Here is a 9470-nt window from a genome sequence, read left to right as displayed (position 1 = left end):
TGAAAGTATGCCTTTATGATTTATGCATGTTTTATGCAGACCTGCCTCCTCTTTTCACTGCTATATAGTATTTCATTGCAGGGTATATCACAGTACATTTCTCATATTCCTGATTTGTAACTCAAGCGTTTCCAGGGTTCTGCTACTACAAATAACACTGCTATGAATAATCACATAAATTTCACTGAGGGCTCCTATGCAAGAGCTCTTTCAGTTCAGATGGAGTTAAATAACTTTCACAGAGGGTGTACAAACATGTAAATGAGTATCTCCATTACTTTCCAAATTGTTTGTGTCAATAAATAAACCTTTAAAAAATTATCACCATATGCTTACCAACTGTAATATTATTAGCCTTTTTAATTTTGTCAGTAAAGTAGTCTACATGCTGTATCATTGGAGTTAATTTTGTGTTCCATAATTTTTGCTTATGTTGAATATCTTTTATATAATGGATATTTACTTTCTCTTTTTGTGAAGTTCATTTATCTACTATTTTTTCATTGTGTTGTTTGTCTTTTTTTTTTTTTTTGACAGGTGGAGTAGACAGTGAGAGAGAGAGAGAGAGAGAGAGAGAGAGGTCTTCCTTTGCCGTTGGTTCACCCTCCAATGGCCGCCGCGGCTGGCGCACTGCAGCCGGCGCACCACACTGATCCGATGGCAGGAGCCAGGTACTTCTCCTGGTCTCCCATGGGGTGCAGGGCCCAAGGACCTGGGCCATCCTCCACTGCACTCCCTGGCCACAACAGAGAGCTGGCCTGGAAGAGGGGTAACCGGAACAGAATCCGGCGCCCCTACCGGGACTAGAACCCGGTGTGCCGGCACCGAAAGGTGGAGGATTAGCCTAGTGAGCCGCGGCACCGGCCTGTGTTGTTTGTCTTTTTATAATTCATTATGTTCATATTTTGTGGTTTGTCTTTTCATTTTCTTTGTGGTATCTTTTAGTGGTCAGTCACTTTCAATTTTAGTAAACTAAATGTTTTTTAAAATTTACTTATTTAAGGCCGGCACTGTGGCTCACTAGGCTAATCCTCCGCCTTGCGGCGCCGGCACACCGGGTTTTAGTCCTGGTAGGGGCGCTGGATTCTGTCCCGGTTGCTCCTCTTCCAGTCCAGCTCTCTGCTGTGGCCCAGGAGTGGAGGATGGCCCAAGTCCTTGGGCCCTGCACCTGCATGGGAGACCAGGAGAAGTACCTGGCTCCTGGCTTCGGATGAATCAGCACAGTGCGCCGGCCGCAGCGTGCCGGCCGCGGTGGCCATTGGAGGGTGAACCAACGGCAAAGGAAGACCTTTCTCTCTGCCTCTCTCTCTATCACTGTCCACTCTGCCTGTGGCGGCAGGCAGGGGTCGACGGTACCGGCAGGATGTTGGCCACTAGGGTGCTGAGCCTCGTCGGCAGGTGGGCGATTTCCACCTCAGTGTGCGTGCGGGCGCACGGGAGCGTTGTGAAGAGCGAGGACTACGCTCTCCCAAGCTACGTGGACTGGCGTGACTACCCCCTGCCCGACATGGCGCATGTGAAGCAGCTGTCTGCCAGCCAGAAGGCCCCGAAGGAGAAGGAGAAGGCCCCCTGGAGCAGCCTCACCAGGGACGAGAAGGTCGAGTTGTATCACATTCAGTTCAACGAGAGCTTCACTGAGATGAACTGGGGCACGAATGAGTGGAAGACGGTGGTGGGCACGGCCCTGTTCTTCATCGGCTTCACTGCCCTCATCCTGATCTGGGAGAAGCACTACGTGTACGGCCCCATCCCGCACACCTTCGACAAGGAGTGGGTGGAAGAAGTAGAGCTCGCTGCCGCAGAACACTCGCAGCGCTGCGCACGCACAGGAAACCCACGTCAGACAGCGCCAGTCCTAATAAACGACCCGTGTCCCCGAGGTCCTCTTGGACGAGAACTAAATGCAAGCGTCTGTTATTTAAAACAATAGATGTCTCCCAGGCGTCCGAAGTAAACATATACTGTCAAAAAAATTTACTTATTTATTTAAAAGGCAGAGATACAGAGAGAAGAAATGAGAGAAATCTTCCATCCTCTGGGTCACTCTCCAAATGGCTGCAATGGCCGGGGCTGGGCCAGGCTGAAGCCAGGAGCCAGGAGCTTCATCCAGTCTTCCTTGTGGGTGGAGTGGCCCAAGTACTTAGGCCATCATCCACTGCATTCCCAGGCATATTAGCAGGGAGTGAGATTGGAAGCTCAGCAGCCTGGACCAGAACCCATACCCTTGTGGGATGCTGGAACTGCAGGTGGAGACTTAGCCTTTTTTTTTTTTTTTTTTTTGACAGGCAGAGTGGGCAGTGAGAGAGAGAGAGAGAGAGAGAGAGAAAGGTCTTCCTTTTGCCGTTGCTTAACCCTCCAATGGCCGCCGCAGCTGCACTGCGGCCAGTGCACCGCGCTAATCTGACGGCAGGAACCAGGTACTTCTCCTGGTCTCCCATGGGGTGCAGGGCCCAAGGACTTGGGCCATCCTCCACTGTACTCCCTGGCCACAGCAGAGAGCTGGCCTGGAAGAGGGGCAACTGGGACAGAATCTGGCACCCCGACCAGGGCTAGAACCCGGTGTGCCGGCGCCGCAAGGTGGAGGATTAGCCTAGTGAGCCGCGGCGCCGGCCGAGACTTAGCCTTCTAAATCACAGTGCTGCTCCTATAGTATAGTTTGATGAGCATTTTCATTAGGGTTAGTACTTTTTGTGTTTGGTTAGGAGATTCTTTAGTACTCTTGCTTTATGGGCTGGCATTGTGGCAGAGCAGGTAAGGCCGCCACCTGCAAAACCGGGATCCTATGTGTGTGCTGGCTTGTGTCCCTGCTGCTCCACTCTGATCCAACTCCCTGCTAATGACTGGGGAAAGCAACATAGGATAACCCGAACAGTTGGAAAGATGGAAAATGTCTTTGTCTATACCTCTCTATCTGTAACTCTGACTTTCAAATAAATAATAAATCTTTAAAAAAAGAATTAAGGCCGGCACCACGGCTTACCAGGCTAATCTTCCGCTTGCGGCACCGGCACTCTGGGTTCTAGTCCCGGTTGGGGCACTGGATTCTGTCCCGGTTGCTCCTCTTCCAGTCCAGCTCTCTGCTGTGGCCCGGGAAGGCAGTGGAGGATGGCCCAAGTGCTTGTCACTACACCTGCATGGGAAACCAGGGGGAAGCACCTGGCTCCTGGCTTCGGATCGGCGCAGCACTGACCGTTGTGGCCATTTGGAGAGTGAACCAACGGAAGGAAGACCTTTCTCTCTCTCTCTCTCTCTCTCTCACTGTCTGTAACTACCTTTCAAAAAATAAAAAAAAAAAAAAAAAAAAAAACATTAGAATGTAATTATAGGGGCTGGCGTGGTGGCGTAGTCGGTAAAGCTGCAGCCTGTAGTGCCAGCATCCCATATGGACAGTGATTCCAGTCTTGGCTGCTCCACTTCTGCTCCAGCTCTCTGCTATGGCCTGGGAAAGTCCTTGGGCCCCTACACCCATGTGGAAGATCCAGAAGAAGCTCCTGGGTCTTGGCTTCGGATCATTGCAGCTCCAGTGTTTGCGGTCATCTGGGGAGTGAACCAGCAAATGGAAGACCATTCGCCTCCCCCTGCCTCTGTCTCTCTGTAGCTCTGCCTTTCATATAAATAAATAAACCTTAAAAATGTTATTATATGCTCCATTAAACTAAAAACTAAAACATTAAAAAGTTTTAGGTTTGTTTTGTAACACTCTGATCATGCAACTTTCTTCCCACGGCCATCCATGTTTCTATCTCTTCTGGTGACAGGATACTGAACTTGATGTTTATAACTACACCTTAATTTAGATAATAACCAGACTATTTGATTCCTTCAAAGGGAATATGATACAATTTTGGTTTGTTGATAACTGGTTTATTTTTTCTGAAATTTCATTTATCCTCAATATTTTGTTTGTTAAATGCATTTGTGCTGATAGTTACACCTGTGCTTTAATTCACTTACATATAAGATGTTAGTACACTACAATTTACTCATCTGTGCTCACCTTGGTAGCCTTTGAGGTTGTTTCCATTTTTCACTTTTCAAAATCAGACTGGTAGAAGCATTCTTGCACACATTTCTTTGTGTTCTTTGTCAGAGCTTCTCTTTCTAGGAATTCCATGCCTAAAGAATGGAATTTCAAAATTGTGAAGTTGTAGATTTCTTCAACTCTACCAGATGTTGTCAAAGTTCCCTGAGAAGTTTTTATCCCTGTTTACATTCCTACTGCCCGTGTAGAATAGTCCTTACTGATCCCTACCTACTGTTGGAATATTCGTCAATCTGATGGATAAGTGGTGTCTCATCAAAGTTCAGGTTTTGCATTTTCTTCAGGTTGAGCTTCTTTTCATATATTTGGTTATTGTTTATTTGTTTATTTCTAATTTTTATAATATTAACACATATTACTTTCTTATAAAAATAACAATAAAGGAAATATAGTGACAACTTCCTCCACTATTCAGTTCATGATCTGCATCCAGACAGTGTACCTTTGCAGAGCTGTCTTCTGCCTTACTGTCCATTCAAGTCTTTGCTTAACCGCATCCCCCTGCCTGATTGAGCCTCCCCAAACTCTTGCTAAGGGTCTCTTTTAGGTGCTCCTGTAGTACTGATAGAGGTGGGAGACAGCTAGCTGAAGACTGAGGTAGGTAGCTAGGGACAAAAGGCTCAAGTCCGACATGGAAGCCTGATATACAGAGGAACACACCTGGAAACAAATGCTCCCTACTCAAAACCAAGATGGGAAACTGAAAGCACAGCAGAATGAGATTACAGCTGGACCTGCCCAGCTCCAGATATCAACTCCCCAGAGTAAGAAGGGCATCAGTGACCAACAGATATGTTTACAAAACCCTGTACAAGCTTCCCCTAGTTCAAACCCTGTGGCAACTTCCCCTGATAGATTCCTGTACAGGAACCCCTCCTGGTGGGGGAGTTTTCCTTTGTTTCAATAAAACTTTCCTCTCTCTTTTCCCTTAATAAACCTTACTTCCAGCTCATCCTCTATTTTGCTTGTACTTCTCATTCTTCTTGGGTCACAAGATGTGAACCCCAACAACTAGAACTACAGACTCCTGTAACAGTAGCACTCTATGAATGTTTGAGGCACATTGTATTAACATGCTTTCCTGTCTGCTTCCTCTATGACATGATTTTCTGATTGTTCCATTCTTGCCTTTCCTACTTCCCTGCAACTGGATGGTAAGGTACTCAAGACCAGGGGCCAAATCTAACTAGCTTTTGCATTTCTAGAACTCATTATAGTGTTGGATGCTAGTTGGATGTGAATTGATCCTGGACAGAAAGATATGCCTGCTCCACAGTTGCTCATTGGTGGTCCCACAAGAAATCTTTGGGTAGATTCTTTTCAGTGATACTCCTGAAAGTGTAATATTGAGTAGTTGAGCTATTCATAGAACTACAGTTGTTCTACAGTAGCCCTGGGTACATATTAAAATCACCTGGGGAGCTTTAAAAACTACTGATGTCTGGGTTTTACTTCCAGAGATTCACCTTGAATTGATTATAGCTACATGCATAGAATCTGGATTAAAAAAAATCCCCAGGTGATTTGATTGTGACCACAGTTAGAGCTAGTGCTCAAGGGCACCCAATTAGAACTTGTACGGTAGGACCTATTTGTAGCTTTGGTATCAAGGAACAGCTTTGGTTGCAGTCAGAGTGGTTGCAACTGTGAAGTCTCCTAAAAGGAATCACAGTAGGAGAAGCAGAGGAGGCACAAAGGAGACCTCTGCTCTCCAAGAGAGCTATTGCCAATAGGGAGCAGAGGATCCTACTCACATGGGGTCAGCTCCAATAGCTGCTGGGAATGTACGACTAGGGGATTTGAATTCATTAAGGTTTCTTGTCCTTGCTTCCATTCAAGTGTGTGACACATACCCATGAGAAGACCAGAGATCATATGCCTTCTGTGCCAGCAGGTTTCTGAGGCTTGGAGGGCTACTTGGAGCAAAAACCTTGAAGCATAAGCCTAATTTCAGCTTCCTGAGTTTTGGAGAAAGTGAAGTAAATTTAAAGCACATTAATAGTAAACACAATTCTTTGTTCAATTTTACATGATAGCTTACCTATAGTTTATGATAAAATTATTCTTAAATACTTCTTTATAGGATCCAGGTTTAAGAACAACAACAAACATTGAATGTCCTATTCTCTAGTACTGGAGTGGAGAATGTCAGTAGTCTGTAGAAGGCCCATGGAATCATTTCCTCTGTCAAGGCAATCACAGGAAGGACTTGAAATTCAGTAAATCTATAGCAGGCTAATTTTTAAGTTTCTAATTGTGTATGGTACACGAATGATGTTATAAATATCCAAATGGCTCTGGACAGAAAAACGTTCCCCACCCCTATCTAAACCTTGCTGTAATTTTATCACCAACTTCACCAAAAGAGTTGCATTCCATGATGAGTAAAGAGACCATTACATTACAGTTATGGTTATATATTGCTGTGTAACAACCCAAATTTATATGGCTGAAAACAGCAGTTTTTTAATTATCTCTCATAATTCTGTGGTTTGACTGAGTTCTGGGTGGTTCCTATTTAGTGTCTTGTGGGTTTCATTTAGCTAGAAGCCAGAGCTGAAGTTTCTGAGGGCTTGGCTGGGCTGGCCGTTCAGAGAGCTCACAGATATGCTGGCAGATGCTGCTGCCTGTGCTCTGGGAACCCAGCTGGGGCTACTGACACCTGGCTTCCCCGTGTGACTTTGGTCTTTGCATAGTGTGGTGGCTGGGCTCTAAGACAATGCCCTAAGATGGAATGTTCCAGGTGGCAGGATATGGAAGCTGCTGGTACTTATAAGATCTCTGTGTGGAATTTCCCTTTGGCTTCATTTTATTGGCCCAAACTGTACTGTGACCCTCCAGTTTCAAGAGTAGAGAAGAAAGTATTCATCCCTTGATGTAGGAACAGTAAGGCTTGCATTGCAATAGGCAAGTGGGATAGGAGGCAAAGTGACCATTCCGGGAAATACAGTCCATCATAAACCTGCTCCATTTTAAAATTCTTATTTCATTTGATAATTTTATTAGATAAATGCCACACAGTTACTGAGGAGTTCAATATAAATGGTGAAAATGAATTAGGGGCCGGTGCTGTGGCATAGTGGGTAAAGCCGCTGCCTGCAGTGCCGGCATCCCATATGGGTGCTAGTTTGAGTCTTGGCTGCTCCACTTCCCATCAGCTGTCTGCTATGGCCTGGGAAAGCAGTACAAGATGGCCAAAGTCTTTGGGCCCCTGCACCCCCATGGGAGACTGATCTCCTGTCTCCTGGGTTTGGATCAGCACAGTTCCAGCCATTGTGACCAACTGGGGAGTGAATCAGTGAATGGAAGACCCCTCTCTCTTGCCTCTCTCTGTGTAACTCTGACTTTCAAGTAAATAAATAAATCTTTAAAAAAAGAAAACTACAGAGTTCAACCAATAGTATTAGCTAGAACAAAAAAGTACTAAAAGGAATAAAGTATTAAATTGTACATCAACAGTCAGGACGAGGGCTCTGTAATTAACACACATTTATTCTTTGGTGTTGAAATTTAACTGAAAAGTGATCCCTGTTAAATATAAGAGTGGGAATAAGAGATAAGAGAGGGAGGAGATGTACAATTTGGGACATGCTCAATCGGACTTGCCCCAAATGGTGGAGTTAGAAATGTGCCAGGGGATTCCAATACAATCTCATCAAGATTGCATGTACTAATGCCATCTCACTAGTCCAGGTGATCAATTTCAGTTCACAATTAATCACACGGATAGGTCTAAGATTCAAAGGGATCACACAAACAAGACTAGTGTCTGCAAATACTATCTGATAGAATAAAAAAGGGAGAGAACGATCCAACATGGGAAGCAGGATACACAGCAGACTCATAGAATGGCAGATGTCCTAAACAGCACTCTGGCCTCAGAATCAGCCCTTAAGGCATTCGGATCTGGCTGAAAAGCCCATGAGAGTATTTCAGGCATGGAAAGCCAAGACACTCTGGCAAAAAAACAAAACAAAACAAAACAAAACAAAACAAAACACCTAAATGAAAGATCTCTGTGAGTGAGATCCCAGTGGAAAGAACAGGTCATCAGAGAAGGAGGTACCTTTCTCTGAAGGGAGGAGAGAACTTCCACTTTGACTATGACCTTGTCTAAATAAGATAAGAATCGGAGAACTCAAAAGGCTTCCATAGCCTTGGCAACTCATGACTAGAGCCTAGGGAGATTTCTGATGTCATAAACAAGAGTGTCAAATTGTTAAGTCAACAACAGGAGTCACTGTGTACTTACTCCTCATGTGGGATCTCTCTCCTTAATGTGTTGTCCAATGTGAATTAATGCTATAACTAGTACTGAAACAGTATTTTACACTTTATGTTCTGTGTGGGTGCAAACTGTTGAAATCTTTACTTAATATATACTAAATCAATCTTCTGTATGTAAAGATAATTGAAAAGGAATCTTGATGTGAATGGAATGGGAGAGGGAGCGGGAGATGGGAGGGTTGCGGGTGGGAGGGAAGTTAATGGGGGGGGGAAGCCATTGTAATCCATAAGCTGTACTTTGGAAATTATATTTACTAAGTAAAAGTTTAAAAAAAGGAACAAAAGAAAATTAATAAGATATTAATATAGTGTTACACTTGATCTTAGCCAAAAGGCCGAGAAGTGATTATTAATATAGTATTAAATTGTGACCTTCTGAGCTGCATTTGTGTTGTTATGAAATCAAAAAGAGTAACTACACACTTCAGAGTGGTACCTTGGAATCAGGTTTTACATGTTAATTGCAAACAGGGAATTTATTTATTTATACAAATTTGGCTTAAAAATTTACCTTTTCAGTAACATCATTAGAATGATTTATGTTTACCGTTATCTTCTAAATATTCAGCTTAATATATAGTACACCATAATGACTGACTTATTTTATATGAAAGTGAGATATTTCCCACATTACTGGGTAAACTGTGATGTATTATTTTAAAGCATGAGCTAGTAATTGTAAATTAATTTATTCTCATCTTCAGAATCTTAAGTGATGGAATAACCTTAAAGACCTTCTTTGTTGATGAAATATATACACACATTTTTATTGGGGATATGTCTTCTTGGTATGTAAGAATAATTTTGTAGGATTTATTAGCCCCATAATTGCTCCATGTGCTCAACTGAGTTGTACCCTAGTAGTTTATGATTGATGGAAAGCTACAAAATTCCCACATAACATTATGTTGTGATAAGGCTGAAGAGTGAAATATGTAATTGTTAGCTGGATGTCCAAACTTGCTATATTTTTTTCTGTTAAGAGGAAAAAATAATATAAGTAAACTCTATGCTGTCTTTTTTCCCACACCATCTTTGTTTTGTTAATTCCTCTGACCAGCCAAAGACATTCTTTCAGTACATGAGCAGATGGGAATAGCATTTTGGCTATGAATGTGTCAAAATGAATGTGATTTTTAAA

At 43.5% G+C, this 9470-nt stretch overlaps 2 pseudogenes; one reads left to right on the top strand and one right to left on the bottom strand.

Moving 5' to 3' along the window:
• Window positions 1–1348: 1348 nt before the first annotated feature.
• On the top strand, window positions 1349–1930 carry LOC100346532 (cytochrome c oxidase subunit 4 isoform 1, mitochondrial pseudogene; annotated as a pseudogene).
• Window positions 1931–8600: 6670 nt separating this feature from the next.
• On the bottom strand, window positions 8601–8676 carry LOC149127555 (U2 spliceosomal RNA; annotated as a pseudogene).
• Between the last annotated feature and the right edge of the window lie 794 nt (window positions 8677–9470).

Source organism: Oryctolagus cuniculus, chromosome 3 (assembly GCF_051225735.1).
Source record: "Oryctolagus cuniculus isolate XC-2025 breed Fujian yellow rabbit chromosome 3, ASM5122573v1, whole genome shotgun sequence".
NCBI lineage: Eukaryota > Metazoa > Chordata > Mammalia > Lagomorpha > Leporidae > Oryctolagus > Oryctolagus cuniculus.
Note: the sequence above shows the minus strand (reverse complement) of the source record. Positions and strands in the feature narration are given on the sequence as shown.